This window comes from Bubalus bubalis, chromosome 8 (genome assembly GCF_019923935.1).
Source record: "Bubalus bubalis isolate 160015118507 breed Murrah chromosome 8, NDDB_SH_1, whole genome shotgun sequence".
In the NCBI taxonomy this organism is placed as follows: Eukaryota; Metazoa; Chordata; class Mammalia; order Artiodactyla; family Bovidae; genus Bubalus; species Bubalus bubalis.
Genome location: NC_059164.1, coordinates 84370754 through 84391391, shown reverse-complemented (window position 1 = coordinate 84391391; position 20638 = coordinate 84370754). Strand labels below are relative to the sequence as shown.

Below are 20638 nucleotides of genomic sequence, written 5' to 3'. Positions count from 1 at the left end.
TCAGACACTTAGAAAGTAATGAGGACCCAAAACAGCTTTTGTTTATGTGCATTATGGTTACAGATATTAATCATGCTAGATATTAAGATAAAAAGTATTGATTCATTAAAAATAATAGAAAAAATTCCATTGGATATATATAAAGCATGTTTTTATGATAAATATCTTTGAAAGTAAACAATCATTGGGAGAGAGGCATTGTTGTACTTTTGCAAATGTGTGGCTTAATATAGGCAGCTGGATATATGCATTCAATCTCTTATACTCTGTTTTGTTTAAAGTATGTGAAGAAAATCTGGCTTCACAAAAATATATATCTGAAAAAGGGAATAATAGTTCAACAGCTTTATCAGATAATTATGGATATGCTTCAATACTAGACCAAAACTTGGGAAGTGGTAGATGCTTAAAAGTTGATTTCAATATGGAATCCGAAAACAGATTGTTATAAGCTGAATCATGTCCCTCCAAATTTATGTTTGAAGCACTAACCCCAGTGTGACTGGTTTTGGACATAGAGCTTTCAAAGAAGCAACTAAGATTAGACGGGGTTTTAAGTGTGAAGCTCTGCTATAAAGTGAATGGTAACCTTATAAAAAGGAGAGATAACAGGGATGAAAAAGTCCCTAGGAGGACGCAGCAAGAGGATGGCCATCTGCCAGTCAAGGAAAGAAGGCTCAGGAGAAATCAAATCTGCTGGCACCTTGATCTTGGCTGGACAAACAATGGTCGGAACTTTGAGAAAACAAATTCCTGTGGCTTAAGCCATCCTGTTTGTGATATTATGTTATGGCAGCCCTAGCAAATGAACACACCCATCAGTGGGATGGACTCTGTAGCATTAAAATCCATTGGTTCAGCTTTCACTTTGAATGGATCTGTTATCTACATATAAGTTTGTAAAATCATATCTAGGTCATTTGGAAAACATTAATTCATTGAGACAGATTTTCCAAATGTTGACATATTTCATTATACTAAATAAAAAGTCATACTTAAAAAATATTCCAGTCCCATCAAGAATGTCTTTATTAGATGTCAATCTTATAGTGACAGACACGAGTTTTCCAACTTTCTGATTTTCACCAGAAAATGTGAATTTTATAATTGATAACAAATATTGTCAGTAGTTTTTCTTTATATGAAGGGTTCATTTTATTCATATTTTGATATGTCAGCCAGACAACCAAATCTGAACAATTACAAGTTTGTCTATTTTGCTCTTTCAGGTAAAGATGAAGCTCTAAGAAAAAATTGTCTAGTTCAGCTCACAACTGAAGACAACCACACAAGGTTTTTTTTTTCCCTTCTACCTCCCCTCCCTGAGACAATTTATATGTGCAAGTTCTCCCATTTGGTCACAAGATTATTAAAAAGATGAGTACCCAAGGGCTGAAATTACTAATTAAATTACTAATTATTAAAATTAGTAATTTACTGGCTTTTAAAGGTTTCTTTTGCAAGTTAGGAATATAATGACTAAAAGTGACTATCAGATCAGATCAGATCAGTCGCTCAGTCGTGTCTGACTCTTTGCGACCCCATGAATCGCAGCACGCCAGGCCTCCCTGTCCATCACCAACTCCCGGAGTTCACTCAGACTCACATCCATCGAGTCAGTGATGCCATCCAGCCATATCATCCTCTGTCGTCCCCTTCTCCTCCTGTCCCCAATCCCTCCCAGCATCAGAGTCTTTTTCAATGAGTCAACTCTTCTCATGAGGTGGCCAAAGTACTGGAGTTTCAGCTTTAGCATCATTCCTTCCAAAGAAATTCCAGGGCTGATCTTCAGAATGGATTGGTTGGATCTCCTTGCAGTCCAAGGGACTCTCAAGAGTCTTCTAAACTATCAAGGGTTTTACCGAACATTGCTTTTGCACCATTAGTAAAAAGACCAACACAGTAGGGAAAAAATAACATCTTAATAATACGAAATTAGATTTGATCTTGTGAATTCCCAGAAATATCCTGGGGGAACCCTAGAGGTCAATGAACCTCACTTTGAGTTTGGTTGTGTTGGAGAATCAGAAGGAATAGAGGTTACAAATTTAGAAGCAAACAGAGGACTTTTAAGAAATGTTTCAGGGGTGTCTGTGCTCTTTTCATAGTCTACATTTAAAGGTAAGAAATCAAGTAAGTTATAAATTAATTTCAATTTTTTTCTTTTGATTGAAAATCCATCACCAATGCTCTTATTTAGTTCAGAAAACATCTCTCAGTCAAATTATTTCAATATGCGCCTGAATGTTATGCACTGCACCAGTCTCCTTCCAATTTACTCCTCCTAGAGCCAGAGTTAATTCACTTAGAGTTCTTTAGTAGTTCTCCATTGCCCTCAATATAAAGTCCCAAATGCTTTCTCATAGTTTGGTTCTTCCTAATTGGACCCTCTTAACCTTTTCCTCTTTTGTCATTTACCACAGCTACATCAAACTTCACGATAAAGTTAAGCATATCTTCAGTTTCTTAAATATCATATTCTTTCTCTCCAGACTCCTAGTCATCACATATGTTATCCTCTTTGAATGAAATTCTTTCGTTTCTCATGATATTCACTTTCTGTTCCTGCTGTTTAATGCTATAGTTTCGACACTTCATCATTGTTCAATTCTGCTTCAGTAGCATCTGTACCTCTTCTATCATAGCATTTATTACAGTATATTGGAATCGATTGCTCCACAGAATGTAGCCCCTGTTAGCTATTAAGCAGCATACTGTTAGTAGTTGCAACACAATCAACTAAGGCAGTTACCTGTTGACTTGGTTTTATAGAATTTTAATTGTAGAGATGTTTAAAGAATGGGTTGATATCCATATTAGAATATGATAAATGCATTTTGTTTAAATGCCCTATGTTCCAGTATGTATATCATTCAAATTGAAAAATATAGCTGAGAATTTCATAGGTATTGCTTTATATTTTTACTGTTTCCATTCCCAACATTTTCAAATAAGATGTAAACCAACTGAAGTACCTAGAGCTTGCCAGATTTACCTTATAATTCAGTTCATTGTTATACAAAATGGAAACAGGGGTGATTGTATGATCATACAGAAGGATACATGTTATAAAAATGTACAATTTTGAAAGATTTTCAGACATGTCAAAGACTAAAAAGAGAGAGAGAGAGACGGGCGTCTTTTTCAATTATTAGATAACTGGTATCTCTATAAATATGATAAAATATATACATATATATATATTTCTCTATAACTATGTGAGAAAAGAGACACAACACCAACGAAGTAAAAATTATTCTAGCAGCAAACAAAAACAGAATCTGAATTTTTTTAATTAAAATGTATCAGTATTATCTTTTTAACAGATTCAAAGAATTCTTTCATACAAAGGTTCTTACAAAAATGGATAAAGATTTTCTCACACATTTTCCTATTCTTAGACTCTCATATTTGTTTCACATGTAAAAAATACACATTCATTGCCAGCTTTTAATAATTCATTCACAATTTACTATCCTTAATACTGGAGCCTTGGCATTGCTAGGGTAGCACATGGCATTGCTTAGAACAGTGGGTGAAATGTTGATTTGCCCTGCTCAGTCTTTCCCATTTGTGGATGTTAATGGTCTGAAGAGTTTTCTCATCTGGAGACAAAAAGTGGTCAGTCTAAGGTTCAGACTAAAATTCATCAAGACTTCTGGTTCGCTGAATGATGTTTGAGTGTGCAGTGCAGCCCATGGGGCAGAGTGACAAGGCTCGGCTTACAACAGCACATTCCTGAACTGTGGCAGGATATGTGGGAAAAGGGCTGAGAGAATTGTGTGATACACCCTAGGAACTTGGGGTCCTTATGTAATTTAAATATGTGTGCAATATTAGCAGATGCTGGTTTATGATCAAAACCACCCAATGACACTGACTTAGGTAAAATAAACATGAAACAAACTGTGACAAAGGCACTGGGAGACACTGGGGGATTTGCTCAGAGGCCACGCTCCACATCAAAGCAAACGAGAGAACATGACTAGCTTAAAATGCCAAACTGGGATTTTTCCGTATTCATCATGTACACTTGACAATGAAGGTATCTCCTATGGAGTTTTTTCCACTTAAAAGAAGTAATATTATAAATGCAAGGGAGACCTGTAAACAAACAGTACATTTGCCTCTTACAATATTTTCCAAAGAGAGTAGTGTATTCTACGGCTGCAGGAAAGATGATTACAACATTTAAATTTAGCTTGGTAATTTCAGTTTTAAGAGTCAAGCCCAAAATTAAATCGATCATCAGCATCTTGAAATTACTAACATGTAAATCAATTTTCAATGTTATAGACGTTTCGTAGAACATGAAGAATTTCTAAATTCTTTCTTCCATTTGATTTTTACTAAATGAATACCCTTGTCTTTAAGACATACAAGTGTTATGAAAATGAAATTTGGATAGGATTTTATATTTTGGGTAGGTTGACATGTAGAGAATATATTTCAGTTTAAGTAAATATTATAAGTATAAGAAATAGTTTAATTTTTTTTTCTTACCTTCATTCATTGAAGCATTATGATTGAATACAAACCTAATTATGTGCTCTTTTCATTTTAGACCTAGGAGATACTTTCTTATTAATTTTAAAAATACAATCCATTATTGATACACCTAAGATAATTTACATATAAATAGATAAGTCAGTTTTTCCAGTAATCATGAACGGATGTGAGACAAGAACCATAAAGAAGGCTGAACGCTGATGAATTGATTCTTTCAAACTGTGGTGCTGGAGAAAACTCTTGAGAGTCCTTTGGACAGCAAGGAGATCAAACCAGTCAATTCTAAAGGAAATCAACCCTGATTATTCATTGGAAAGACTGATGCTGAAGCTGAAGCTCCAATACTTTGGCCACCTGATGCGAAGAGCTACCTCATTGGAAAAGACTCTGACTGAGGGCAGAAGGAGAAGTGGGTGACAGAGAATGAGATAGTTGGATGACATCACTGACTCAATGGACATGAGTTTGAGCAACCTCTGGGAGATAGTGAAGGACAGGGAAGCCTGGCATGCTGCAGTCCATGGAATTGCAAAGAGTCAGACACGACTGAGAGACTGAACAAGAGAAGTCAGTACTATATGCAGGTCATTCTTCTACTTCCAAAATAAAATTGACAAGTTATAAAAAATGAAAATGAAACAGGAAGGGAGGACGACTATAAGGGAGAGACAGAAGAATGTAAAAGAAATTTACTGAAATTTAGTAGGGAATTTAAAAAGGAATAAAAAAGAATGGTGTAGCAGATGAAGTGATTGAGAAGGTTGATTTGCCTGCTCCTCACAAGCCAGGGGGAAACATGATACAGCCAGGCAATAGGGTCAGGGTTAATGTGCTTCCAGTATATCTCTGAAAACGACGGTGTGACTTGGGTGAATGGTGCAGTATAGAATCACGGGATGGGGCTCTGCAGCACACTCACAGTGAGATTTTGCTGTGCTAAATAACAAAGAGAGAATCTTAGGAGAGTTAAGTTACAGAGACAATACTGTGACAGAAAATAGAAAATGTCTTCAGTATAAAAGTAGCTAGAACATATAGCAGTGGTAGGTGCAAATTAAATAGGTGATGTTGGCCCTGGGGTCAACATGAAGGTAGAATTCAAGTGTTTGCTTCAACTCTTTCATCACTGTATGCCATATTCCTTTGGATATTAACTACCCCACAGATAGTTGTTTATTGAATAGATGCTGAGAAACATTGCCTCCTGCAAGAATTACAAATCTGTGGCCTTGAGAATGCTGTCTGTGTGCATGTATGTGTGTATTTTCATTCCAATATCCCTTTGCAAAGTTGCAAAATGTTCTTTATAATGAGAGTGAATAGGGCAAGATAAATTTCTAGCAACCTAGATGGAGGGGCTGAGCCAAGATATTATTGTTTATTACTGTGTTTTTCGCTCCATTATATGCTCAGTTTGCACCTGTTACATAAATATAAACATAGCAGAGAAGAGCATAAAGAAGAGGAAACAATATACAAATATGCAATACAAAGAAAACTAATTATATCCATCCTTGAAAAACAATAAGGAGAGAGAAACAATTGTGAAGTTTTACTAGAAAAATTGAATCAAATTGTCCCCACTTTGAGTAAACTTTGTCTTGCAATGTTTTCTTTTTTTCAAGACAAATCTGTGTTAGCAGCAGATATTAACTGTGAAGTACACTAGCAAGATGCATGCCACACTAAAGGACAAAATAGTTAGCTCAGCCTTAAATCTGTGGAGAAAAAAAACTGTCCTTCACTTATTTGCCTTTAGATTAAGTGGTAGATTAAAACCTGACTTCACAAATATTGTCAAGTAAGCTGATAATTTATTTTTAATTCCATTTACTTTGATACTTCCAATTATTTTCTTTAGTAGCTGGGTTCAGCTTTCCTATATGGGGCTGATTTCTGGTCTCTGCTTATGAAATGAAAGATGAGGTCAAATCCATCTGTAGGGATGGATTGTTTATTAAAGAGGGGACCTAGTTCCAGAGACATTACAAAAAAAAAAAAAAAGCCTCCAGATCAAATGCATCTTTCTTCCTATGGCATCCGTTCTTAGCTTTCAGGGTTAGGCTCACCACCATTAACAGAAGAGATTATGACCAAAATATCCCACCACTTTAATTACTTGTGATTGATTTGCAAGGCAATGCTGATAGCATCATCTTAGTTGCTCTGAATTGTATCTGACAAACCACTGGAGAACATATTCACTCTTTTCCTATAGGTCTTATGTTGAACCAGACTCTTCATATGTTTTATCTCAGGTGGGCTTCATTCAGTTTCGTCAAGAGGTTAATACCATCTACAATTTGGAAATGACAACTTTAGAGACATTATTAACATGCACAGAGTTACAAACCCAATGGCGGCTGTGCTAGGGCTTGAATTCCCAAGGTTCTGATCCCAAAGCTGCATAGTTACAATGCTCCACTGACTTGAGAGTCAAGTTTCCATTGAAATAACATTAACTTTGGCATCGATATCAACAGAAGACATTACAGTTTGTCAATGGCATAGATATCGTGAGAACTTCTGAAACACAGAGTAATTAACCATTTTCTCAGAAGCCTATAGGATAACCTACCACTTAAATGGGCTTCCCAGGTGGCTTCTCTAGTAGCACAGATGTAAAGAGTCTGCCTGCAATACAGGAGACCAGGGTTCTATTCCTAGGTCGGGAAGATCCCTGGAGAAGAGAATGGCTACCCACTCCATTATTCTTGCCTAGAGAGATTCCATGGACAGACCATGGGGTTGCAAAGAGTCAGACATGGCTGAGCACTAAACAGCAAACCCCGGTGGCTCAGTGGGTAAAGAATCTGCCTCTAATGCAGGAGACGCAGGTGATATGGGTTTGATTCCTGGGTCAGGAATATCCCCTGAAATAGAATGGCATCACACTCCAGTGTTCTTACCTGGGAAATCCCAAGGACAAAGGAGCCTGGTGGGCTATAATTCAGGGGGTCACAAAGACTCGGACATGACTGAGCACAAACACACCATTTAAATATTTTTATCCATGAGAAGAATTAAGAAAAGTGCCTTATAGTTAAGCTTAGTGTGAAACAAGCAAGTTTATCTTAAACGAATGTGGGAATTAATATATCCAAAATTATTATATCTTATTGTGTTCAAGTAGAGTTCAAATACTCTGATAGAAAATAAAGAGCAAAATCACTATAAGAAGCAGTTTGCTTTTGATAGAAAGCCAAAATTTAAAATGCCAGCGGTATGTACCAGAACAGGAAGGGTTAGTAAACAAGGTGATAAAATGTATCATTTTGTTATAAGAGCCAGCCAACATGGTAATAGGTTTTTTGAGAGTGAGAAATATTTCCTGTCTGTCAAGGAGGGTAAAGGAAGACAAGTTAGTTCAGTTTCAACTGTCTTCCATCTTAGATGGGGGTTCTTGTGCTTAGAACATATGGAGACTCTGTAAGCGGCTTTTTGGGAGAAAAACAAACAACAAACTCAAATATCAATTTAGGTGTGATCTGTAAGACTGATATTTAACACAGCAGGATGATCTTACTTTAGGGGTTAAGTTGAAGGTGTAGTCTGACAATGGACTTCTGATATCTCCAAAGAACTGCCTCCCTCAGAGTCTAGGGAAATCTTTTAAACAGTATTGAGCTAATGAATAAATCATATTTGCCATAAACCCTTCCAAATGTATGGTCTCAGGTTAGAAAGAAGGGCCCACACTACTTTTAGACGAGGCAACAAGACTAACAGGAAGACTTCTGTGAAAGAGGACGTCAAGGAACTGAGTGCCCTCTGGTCTAGGGGAGGTAGCTGGAGGCAGAGAAGTCAATTAAGAGGTCTGACACTAAGGTCTCCATTTAAAAGCTATAAGGTGGTGAAAACTAACCAGATGAGTTTGGGAAAATCCCGTGGCAAAAGATTTGTATCTTTTTCTAAAGGTGTAACCCACAATGATTGCATGCTTCTGAGAGAAGTTATGTATACAGTAGACCACAAGCTACATACATAGCAACAATTCAGAAATGTCTGTGGGAAGCATCAACAAAGAATCAGTCCTAGGACAGAATGCCTTCAGTGTGCTCTTACAAACATCCCTGAGCAGTGGGACTTGAAGTCTATGACAAATTTTTGGTCAAGTTGTTTCCACTGAAAAGTACTGGTTTGAAAAACCAATAATTTAGAATGGCTACACACAAAATAAATGGTTCACAAATTTTCCTTCTGAAGATTTTGTGATACATTGTTATCATTAACCAGTCCTTTACTATTAAAATTCAATAGCCAATTGAGACAAACTGTTCTGAGCCTGTTCTTCCACCTCTGATTAAGACTGGGTGGCAGATACTGGGGATAATGACATCCCTGAGCAGTGAGGTGAATTGACTCTGATATACTGTCTTGGGGCTTCCCAGGTGGCACGGTGGTAAAGAATCTGCCTGCCTACAAAAGAGATGCAGGTTCGATCCTGGGTCAGGAAGATCCCCTGGAAGAGAAAATGGCAACCCACTCCAGTATTCTTGCCTAGAAAATTCCATGGACAGAGGAGCCTGGTGGGCTACAGTCCATGATGCTGAGAAGAGTCAGACATGACTGAGCGACTAAGCATTCCATGTTGACTCCTGGAGTAGAAAAAATTTCCCAAATCTCACAGGGTCTCAATGGGTACAGGGAGGGAGAAACTGAGTCGAAGACCAGAGGGTTGCCAAGTAGCTACGTTCACAGCAAGCAGAGTAACCAAGGACCTAAAGCTACAGACTAGGGAACCCAAAACAGGAGCCTGGATGGAGGAAGGATCTTAGCCTCAGGTTTATAGCATTAGTTAAAGAAGCAGAGTCCAGAGAACCAGCGTGGAAGAATGAGAACATCATGGTTATCCTCATTGGATAGTTTTAGCATTAGAGGCTACTAACAGGTAACATATGAAAAGCAAAGAGGGACAGAAATGCCTCAGCAGTCACCAAGGCCAGAGAAGGGCACCCAACAACATGATTCACCATAACACATGAGGGTAGAACCAGTCCAAACTCAGAAGTTAGCCCTAGGAAAACAGATCCTTTTTCCAATCTCATAAAGATAACTGCACTGATGAAGGAGGGAGAAAAGGGAAAAACAGCATTGAGTGGGATTTTTTGGATTTGAATTGATCCCATATTTTCTTGAGACTGTTTCGAAATGTTTTGAAGAACAACAACAAAAGGTTTTAAATAAAGAAAGCTTGAGAACCTTGTATTTATTTTCAACCAGCCAGAATGGCAAGGCTCATGAGGATATTTAGATCACTTTAGAACATAAAGAGGGAACAGATTTTGGCATATCTGTATTAGAGTATGCAAAACTCCAACCATGGTACATATGCCAAGCCCAGATGAGAGGATCCACCCCTTCACTCTTTTTCTACATTTAGCACTTTGAACTTAGTAATTTTCCTAAAGATTGTGCAGGGAGGATGTACTGAACAGCCTTCTACCACACAGTCATCCTGCTGCTTCTCTACACTGAATCTCCCAGAAGCCGCTTCTGACAGGTGGTGCCCTCACCGTGACAACTCCTTAAAAAGTGAGTGCAACTCCAGAGCTCCCACCCCTTTTCTGGGGAGAAGCATTTGTGCTGGGCTGGTTGGTTCCAAGATTGTGCATGGAGGAGTTCTACCTTGCTATCTAGGCTATAATTAGACCAGCCTAGCAATTCAAAGTGTGGTACCTCCATAATGAGGGAGCAGCCTGAAATGATGACTGGTATTCATATGGTCCTAACTAAAACCAGGAATTCTTTGTAAACTAAGATCAAGGTGGTTCATGTCAGGTTCTCATCAAATAGCATTTATAAACAGTAAGCTCTAAACCTGGCTGAAAATGAACAATCATCAGTGGAGTTTTGGAAAAAGGCTCTTAGTGTCATCAAGGTCAGACCTAATAATATATGGTAAATGTTTTAAACACTTTCACATTGCTTTCCTTACAAATCAGTGCTGTGATGAACATGTCCAGTTCTTCAGTATTCAAAATAGAAACCTGATTTTCAGCAGGGATGTCATGTGGGCAGTCATTTGACAGGAAAGGCTAAAGTGTCCTGGCCACAGACAAGAGACAAGGTCTTTGCCCTGGACTTCTATGCAAAATAAATTGTCTAAGCTCTCTGACCCAAAGTTTCATCATCTCTAACAGAGAGATAATTATCTGTATTTACAATTATTATGACAATATGATCACAGTGCTCAATTCACACATAAAGGACACTGACATTATTGTTGTTGGCTGAGCATCACCCCTCCGTTAGCCACACCTGTCACTAACTAAAGTGGCAAATCCTTGAATTGCACATACTATGATTAGGAAATCTAATAGTGTCAAGTATAATCTCATAACTTAATATGTGTCAATCATATCTCATTCTTCTATATGTTAGTCATATCTCATTCTTACCATTATGTATTTTATTGATATATTTTATTTTTTATAGGATCAAATACCTGTCACTAAATTAACCATAATTACAATAAAAGTATAATATATTGTTATTGCTGTAACAAAATCACTCAGCACTTGAATTTGTTCTCTTATACATTTCTGTCTCAAAAAGCTCATGATTTTATATATGTCAAATTATACAATGAATGCTTGATTCCTATGTTAATAGTTTTCAATGGCATATACATGTCAGAAATCATTTTGAGGACAGTGTTCTCTTCCTTTGGTCTTCATAATTTTTTTTATTTGATATTATTTTTTCCTTCTTATCTATACTCAGAAAATGAAAATGTATCCCACCTCCTTAGTCATCAAAAGACAGATGACAAGATTATGGATTTTGTTTCACTGTCTACTTGCAGGCTGATCAAATGTCTTTTGAGACACTTCTCTCTCCACTCCAGATGGATACACATCTCTTCTACTGAAGTAATCCTTGACTACTGAGCATGCAGTGTATGTATGATTGGCTTGCAACTAGTTAGGTGAAGCTCATCTCATTAAGTGCCTGGGAAACTGCTCTTTTGAGACACACCATTGCCAAAATCTTCGTTTTCCCTTCCCATCCTATCAAGACCTATTTTCATGAATTCTACAAATAATTCTTGAGCCCTTTAAACCAACCACGCAATCTTATAGTTAGTCTCCTCTACTGACCTCCTAACTGCAAAGAGGTACTGTGTTCCAATAAATTCTTTGTTTCTGTTTTCTGTAATTTTAAATCTCTGAATATTATAAAAGTAAAATTGGTATAATGTCTACTAATGAAAATATCTTTCTTGCAGTGCAATATTAATCATTACTAATCACAGAGAAATTATTCTATGCAAGGCACTAACTATAGGCTTTAAATGCATTAATTGTATAGTACTCATAACAACCCTAACGTAAATTTTAAAAAAGAAACTTAAATTAGAAAATTCCTTAAGGCCAAGCTGCAAGAAACTGACAAAGCCGGAACTCAAATTCAGAGAACTGTATTTTTACCATTATGCAAAACTAATGACCTTAACTTCCTGATTGTTTGCTCAGGGTCTAGTTAGTAGGGGTTAGGGAAGGGGAGAGAAAAAATATCTTTCTAAAATTTTTTTTCTGGCAGGGAAGTTTACTTAGGCCAGCCATGTTTATTTTTTCTAAATCAGTCAAAACACTGATGATTAATGGAATTCACTCTGAGATCCCGACTATAAGTTGTAGCCATCAATTTTTTACAGTATTTTTAACTTTTTCTAAATCCTTAAACACACGTGCGTGTGTGGCGGGAGTGTGTGCGTGTGTGTATCTTAGGTAGTCAGTAGAAAAAAGGTGAGTCCAAAATGATGGTTAAGAAAGCCCTGGAGAAAGAGAACATAGGAAAAATTCCAGGACTAGAGTGGTAACTTCTGGGGAAAAAACACATCTCTGATTGATGGCAAGTATGAGCCCTATCTTCATAACACAGAACCAATCAGGCTCCGGTGGGAGGAGACAGAAAGTAAGAAAAAGGGAAGCCCAGTAGTGCTGAGGCCACTTCTTTGGGTCAGCCAGCCCTCACCTCTTTGTGGTGTAACGTTCGCTGTCTGCTTAATAAAACCTTGAGATGTAACTGAACTGTAACACTGGGCCATTATTTCAGATCTTTGCTGTGAGGAGACCACACTGAGGGAAAGGCACACACCACCTGACATATGCATACACACACACACACACACACACACGCACACGCACACACATTTACAGTTGACCTTTGAACAATGAAGGGTTTAGGGGAGCCGTCCCCTGCACAGAGGAAGATCCATGTGCTGTGCTTCCTCTGTAACTGAGGTTCAGCCCTGAGATTCAACCAGTGGCAGACATGTAGCACTGTTGTGTTTACTGTTTAAAAAGAACCCTCCCATTAATGGACTCATGCAGTTCAAACCCATGTTGTTCCAGGGTCAATTGCATGTATAAAACCTACCACTGCCATTTCCTTCCTTGTCAATTAAGGTGCTCCAATAGCCAAGAACATATTTTGGCTCAGCTCCAAGAGAGGCTTCATATTAGATCCTATTGCTTAGTCAACTGCATTAAAAGGAGATTCCTTTGTATATACAAATGCCTGTAACATGTTGCCAGGACAAATGGGATTCATCTGCATTCTAAATATGCTGAAATTTAACAGACGTCACTTACAAATAAAGGGCTTTTTTTTCTTTGACCAGTCATTTTAATTTTGCTTCTTAAAAATGCAGAAGCTATGAGAAATTCATTAGCAGCCCCTTCAGCAGTGCATAGCAGATGGGAATTTGAAGCTCTAAGAGCTGCAGGAGGAAAAAGTTGCCCCTCCCTGGTAGTAGCCCTTTTATTTCAGGATAGACAGTGATCCAGGTTTAAAAATGACTTGTGGGTGATATATATAGGAAGTACAATATGTTCCAATTTGACAACAGGAACAAGACTTTTTAGAGGAAAATATAATGCAGGGAGTCACTCATATGCACTTATATATTTTAAAAAGGCAGAGGGATTCAGTGATACAATGATAAATTATTTCACCAACAGAGGATTTAGGGAAGGCCAACCGACTGAATTTTCAGCAGAGAGAAAGTGTCAATTAGCTAAGCAAGTGATTTAACTCATGATTTCTTTTTTCACCAAATGACCTGCCTGCCTGAATAATTTAATGCCTATTTTAGCAATGGTTAGGATAGTAAAGCAATGGATCTGTTTGGTGGAACAATTAAGTGAAAAAAAAGAGTCCAACCCCTTATGGGTGGGAGGCTAGATAGCATTCTCAGAATTTCAGCTACTCAAAGTTGTTTCTTTAGCCTGAATGCTGCTGCTCAATTGAGAGTAGTGAGTTGAGGTCAAGCGAAGCCAGTGATTCTCAAGCCTAGATGAACAGAAGCATCACGTGGTAAACTAATCAAAGATTACCCATGTCAGGGTCCCATTCAGTATCAGTTCAGTTGCTCAGTTGTGTCTGACTCTTTGTGACCCCATGGACTGCAGCACACCAGGCTTCCTTGTCCATCACCAACTCCTGGAGCTTGCTCAAACTCATGTTCATTGAGCAGATGATGCCATCCAATTATCTCATCCTCTGTCGTCCCATTCTCTTCCTGCCTTCAATTTTTCCCAGAGTCTCATTAGAAACCAATTTCATTAGAATCTCTGCATGTCAGGCATCTGGGGAATGGGTATTTCTAAAAGCCACCCCTTTCCTGTACAGGGTGATTCTGATAAGCTCTATGGGTTGACAGATCAGTTGGTGTTTTGGATACAAATTAAATCCAGTTCAAGGTAGACTTTGGTTGCTGAAAGTAGTCTGTTCTTGAGGTGTATCTTTTTATCACAAGATAAATTCTCCTTAACTTTTCTTGCTTATTGGGTTGGGAAAATAATAAAAGGTGCTTTATAAATCTTAACCAAACACTACACTTTGTGATATCATTGTAATTTATGTATGAGCCCCTTTCTTCGTTATCACAATGTGAATATAACCTTCTGAAAGGCATCCTTGTTTATATCTAGATAAATTCTTGCCAAGATCTTGGCATTAAGATGATAAAGTCAAGCTTCTAAGATCTCTTAATAGGATTTAGAAAGAAAAGGAGAGATTAATATCACAACTGAGGTAGAAAGTAGAATTGACCTTTTGTATTAGAGGAAAGACAATCTTAAAAAAAAAAAAAAGGTGTTCTATCTTAAAACAAGTAAAACACTTCATAATCCAACTGAAATCTTCTCTTGGATCAGCTTTTACCAAGTGGCTATTTAGTGGTTTCTTTTAACTGAACATTTTATTACATATATTTCTGAAATTTATAAAAGGCCAGTAAAAGAAGTCTTAGAATGCCCAGTGTTAAATCTACACAGCAGGGCCTGGATACCTGGTTCAAAGAAATTAAGTTTATATCCACCATAAGCCAGATCTTCTTTCTTTAAACTTTGGATTCTGTGTTGTGCTGTTCCCACTGAGACACTGTAAATTAAAGGATAAAATGTGACTTTCCACTCTGCTTCCCGTAATGATGTATTCTTAGCTGAGCTTAGGTGAGAAATTTGAATGTTTCAGAAAACCAGATTGCTTTTTTCCTGCCTCAGGGACTAAAGTGGCACAACACAGGATCGTATATCATTCCAAAAAATTTATACTTGCTTACATATTAGGTTTTGTTTTAGCCTTTTATTTCTTCTCAACAGATTTTTCATAGCCACAATACTGGAGGCTGTTTCTGAAAACTGCTAATTTTTAAAAATAGACCAGTCAACCAAATTAGCAGGATGACTGAGGGAGAACTTTATTAGGGAGTGAACAGCCGGAAGGTCTCAATAAATCTTTTCAGTCATCTGAAAAAATGAAAAACTTGGAAGGATGAGGGGGATGGGCTATGATTAGCTCAGATTTATTCCAACAACCAAGGAAAGCAAATGCATGACTTTGTATAAGTCTCTCTGAGATTTCATTCTCACAGACTTAACTTTTTCTTGCCTGGGGAAGTGGGGCATGGGGAGAGGGGCAACAATCATTTCCTATGATTCACATGGATTTAGGTACTAGATATCCTATTAGGAAGGTATTTACTGTAAAATACTTATCAGCGTGTTCAACCTTTCCCTCATCAGAAAGCTTTCTTAATATCTGCATGATATATAGCTTACTATAATTTTTAAAAACATTTTCCCTCATAGTCCAAGTCCCTTTAGTGCCAGGTTTGTGTTTTTCTTTTGTGCCTGGCGTAAGGTACAAAGGAAACATTCATTCAATCAAAAGAAGGGCTGTATTATTCTTTGAAAGTACTGTTTTGCTTATTTTTAAAAATGTGTGTGATTTCTCTGATTATGAGATTTTTAAGAGCACAGACTTGGTCTGGTGTTAAAGTAGACACTAAGAAATCTTTTGATGAATTGAACTGATTGTCATGAAATTGACTGTTATTTTAATACATACTTAGAGTTATTAAGCCAGATTTTATGGAAAATGATTATAAGTTATTGTGAAAGTCAATTGCAAGAAATTAATATTATCTAGAGTGTCAAGGAGATTTCCATGAAGTAATATCTGAGCCAAGAGCATAAAAACAAGTAGGCAAAGGTGGGGGGTGGGGTGGGGGAGAAAAGTGGGACAGGGAGGGGGTACCTTTGAAATAGAGGCAAGAGTATTTGCATAGGCCCTGAGGCAGACAGAGGGTTGACACATGAAATAAACTGATAAAAGCCAATGCAGATGTAGCACAAAATGGGGTAGAACAGTTTTAAGAAAGATTAATAATTCAAACAATTTCTGGCTGTTACAGAAAAAATGATAGACACCTAAGAAAAGACATGGGCAGGCCAGCCAGGATACTACTGAAGCAATCCAGGCAAGAGAAGATGTACCTGGGTGTGACAATGTTGGTGATGTTCAGAAAGGGAGTGACTCAAACATAGTTGACAAGGTTTGCTAATGATTTGAATAATGACTGAAAGAAGTAAAGATGTTCAGAATGACTCTCCAGATTCTAATTTTCTAGTTTTGTAAATAGGAAGAGGACTGTCCATTCCATTAAGGGATGGAACACAGGAGTAGCACAGGGGTGTAATACTGTATAATCTGGAACACGCTGAATTTGATGTGCTTTTGAACATCTAACAGGTGATATCTAGAAGAGATCTGATACACTCCTCTGGAGGTCAGGAGAGGAATGAGTTAGAAATATAATCAGAGTCATTGGCATGAACAACTGGTTTTGAGCTGAAGCCATTCACTGGGTTAACTGGCCTACAATGAAATATAGAATGGAAAGGAAAGGCAGGCCTTAGACTAAGCCTATAAATTTAGATTTAATTTGCATAGAATAGAGTAGGCTTGAAGTAATCTTTTCAGAAGGTGGGAGCAAAAAAATGTAGTAGGATTTTATGACAATAATAGTCCAGTTGAGTTAATTCATATACACTACGTATCATGTGTGTAAGTAATGTATGCACTAATTTGACATGTATTGTTATTGTATCTGGCTGAGCCCAGATGTACAGACACAGGCCACATAAAACAAATAGTTGCCTTCATCAGGAGTTTGTGATTTTTATGATCAGAAGGTTAAAGCCAGTGGGGCAATGGAATTTGGGATAGTGACATGATGATCCATGCAATTCAAGCTGGTTAAGAAGAAAAATGAAAATAGAAGGAAAGAGTGGGAGCAGGTAATCAATAAGGAGAGATATCTGATAGTGATAAGAAGGTACTGGATGTCCTGATAGGGTGGAAGAATGATGAAGTGAGGATGCTTCAACAACCAAGCTGATGAATGAAGAAAGGACAATTACAGTAGCTCTAAGGAAACGGAAGTAATGATGAAGTGGAAAATCATCATGTGGAGGTTGCTGCTGCTGCTGCTAAGTCGCTTCAGTCGTGTCCGACTCTGTGCGACCCCATACATGGCAGCCCACCAGGCTCCTCTGTCCCTGGGATTCTCCAGGCAGAATACTGGAGTGGGTTGCCATTTCCTTCTCCACATATGGAGGTTGCTGCTGCTGCTGCTGCTAAATCACTTCAGTTGTGTCCGACTCTGTGCGACCCCATAGATGGCAGCCCACCAGGCTTCCCCGTCCCTGGGATTCTCCAGGCATGAAAACTGGAGTGGGTTGCCATTTCCTTCTCCAATGCAGGAAAGTGAAAAGTGAAAGTGAAGTCGCTCGGTCATGTCTGACTCTAGCGACACCATGGACTGCAGCCTACCAGGCTCCTCCGTCCATGGGATTTTCTAGGCAAAAGTACTGGAGTGGGGTGCCATTGCTTTCTCCGATATGGAGGTTATATGGAGGTTATTTCAATAATTAAAAATATACTCCCAAAGTAAAATGCTTAAATTAGTGGAGGTGATATGGTTCTGAGGGATAAATATAGAGCACAGCTGTGAGACTGATTGCCTGAATCATGGCAGAAAAGTTTGTGGGAGATGAAAAGGTCAAAATGAGGCACTAGACTCTACCAAATAGGGTATCGTGAGGGCAACTCACACCAATCTCACCATCACTGCAGGAACTGGGTTGCAGAAGAAAACTGAAGTAAATGGACTCAATAAATGTAATTAAATGATCCACAGTGATGAAATACTCAAATGGAAGTAATGGTAACTAGAAAACTGGTAATTATTGTAAGAAAACTTTTTGGAAAAACCCTAAATGGCTTGTGATCTAGCTGAAAGTAGAATAATCTGTTTAAACTACTTTAAAATACAATGTCTTAAGATTCTGCCTCCAGAACCATATTTTTGATATAAATGAACTATTAGAATGAATCTTTGTTATTGTTATTTTTAAAGCTTGGCATGATTAGACTGTTCCCAATATGAAATTTAAAAAATTATCAAGAATGATAAAGGAGAAAGTCTTCCAAATAGAGGATTTCACCCTATATTGCCTTTTTTTTTTTTTTAAAGCAGGAGATTTTTTTTTTTTTTCCATAGCAGGAGAGAATTATAACATCATCAGATTTAGTACAAGAGGAAAAAATTGAACTTCAGTCTAATAGATTAACTCACTGTACATGTTCAGAAAAAAAGGAAATTGCCTTAGGAAATATCTGAAACCTAATAAATCAGTTTAAGGAATAAAACAGTACTATATATTATAATGCCAAAAAATCATCCTGGAAGCATTGATTTATCTAAGTCTTCCACAGAGAAAAACCCCTAGCTAGCTAATGTTAATCACCTAACATGAAGCATTTATTTAAAATATTCAGAGAGAAAATGCCAACTAACAGGCAGTAACATGAATTTCTCTTTTCCTATTAAGTTGAACTTTTTCTTGGTGTTTTATTATAAACTGTAGTACAATGCTTCTTCAGAATTTTAAGGATAACTTACATGAAAAGGATCAAATTGCTACTGAAATATAATTTCAATATGTGGTACTGAATAGTTTGAGATTATTCTTTCTCTAGATATATGAGTGTATATGTATACATGTGTATATAAATACACATGAACAATTATTGATATTATATATCAAAGAAATGTCAAAAATTAACCACACATTTTTCTAATAAAATGCAAATGTAGACATATCTGGACAAACCTGTAAAAAACTATGGTTTGTTTAGCAACTGAAAATTCTTCTACTTCTAGTTATTTCCTAGTTGAAAAACTATTGATGCTGCAGATAATGTTCCAGTCTTCAATAACTCTTCAAACTTTTACTTTACTCAAAGAGCATGTTACCATTTCACTGGATTGTTCAGCAGATTTCTATAAACTGGCCACTATCAACATGGTCCATATTGATGTGAATGTCAAGTCTTCCTTTAAATGTCTTTCTTCTTAAATAAACATTCTTCTTCATTACTGAATTGGGAGGATGGTGCCAGTAGTCACAATTATTACTCTTTGGAGAAGGAAATGGCAATCCACTCCAGCACTCTTGCCTGGAAAATCCCATGGACGGAGGACCCTGATAGGCTACAGTCCATGGGGTCGCAGAGTGGGACAAGACCGAGCAACTTCACTTTCACTTTCTATATCATATCAAGAAATTTCCAAGATTTTTCATAGGTTAGGATTTCAACAGAACTAACTGAAAGCAGGGAATTTATATTGAACATGTGAATGAAAAACACATGATCTGGTGTAAAGAAGTATTTCCAAAATGAATGCATTGTCTTAGAAAAGGCTAGCAACATAAAAAGATCCTTGGTTATGACACAGAGTGGTGAGCTCAGAATAGAGTGACATCAGCCACAGTTATTTTCGGGCTCAGAAAAGAAAAACAGAAATTACAGAAAAGGAAACTATGTAGGAGACCACAAGTAGCGGTTTAGCGTATTATTTTTCAAAAGGAATAGGAAAAGTGAATCCAACTAAAAAAGTCTTGGTAACAGGTTAGTCACAAACCTAGTAAAGTGTAGTAAGATTCTTAAGCTCTCCCTACAATACATATAAGGAAGTGATACATCAAGACTTTGAATACACAGGAGAAGAACTGAGAATAACCCAATCAAAAGACCACCATCATTGATTACCTAGACAGAGATAGGATATTAAAACTATGTTCATGCCAATTCAATAATTCTGAATTTAATTTTTATTTATTTGCATGATTTAAATGTGTAACTTCTCAGTGACTCAGTTATAAAGTCTACTAATAATAGAATTAAATAATTATAAATCAATCCATTTTTACTTGACTTCTGACTAAGCAATGATAATGAAGCCTTCTTTTTAATATTATTTTGGACCAGGGAAAACAAATAAAAAATAAAATGTAGTATGATAGTGTTACAAGTAAAACACATTCATCCAGTTTTACCTACTGATCACTGGCTGCTAGATAGTACTCAGGCAGAAATAATTAAGTCTATATATAACTCTTGAAAGATGCAATTAATTACACAAGTTGCAAAAGTCCTAACTAGGTAACCTGAGAGGAATCAAAAGAGACAGGATTCACAAGGCCCAAGTGCTGCTACATCATTTGCTAACTACTTTTTCCATAGTTCTGAGAATGGCACATATTTCAAATGCTCAATTTCTTCTTTTGTAAATAATAATATAACCTGTACATTTATAATGCTTAATTATGCACTATGAAAATACAGAAGTAAAAAACATAGTTTTTTTTTTAACTAGTTAACATATAACCAGGTATAAAGTAACAGTAAAAAGATGTGTGCTTTTCCCCACACATACTGTCTCAACATTCTTCAAGGATAATAGACAAGTAAAAACTTAAAAGTTAAA

At 37.1% G+C, this 20638-nt stretch overlaps 1 protein-coding gene across 1 annotated transcript in view; it reads right to left on the bottom strand.

Annotated features, from left to right (window-relative positions):
• The window catches only part of KCND2 (potassium voltage-gated channel subfamily D member 2), a 552914-nt gene that overhangs the window by 369408 nt on the left and 162868 nt on the right, over nt 1-20638 (bottom strand). The window lies entirely within an intron of this gene.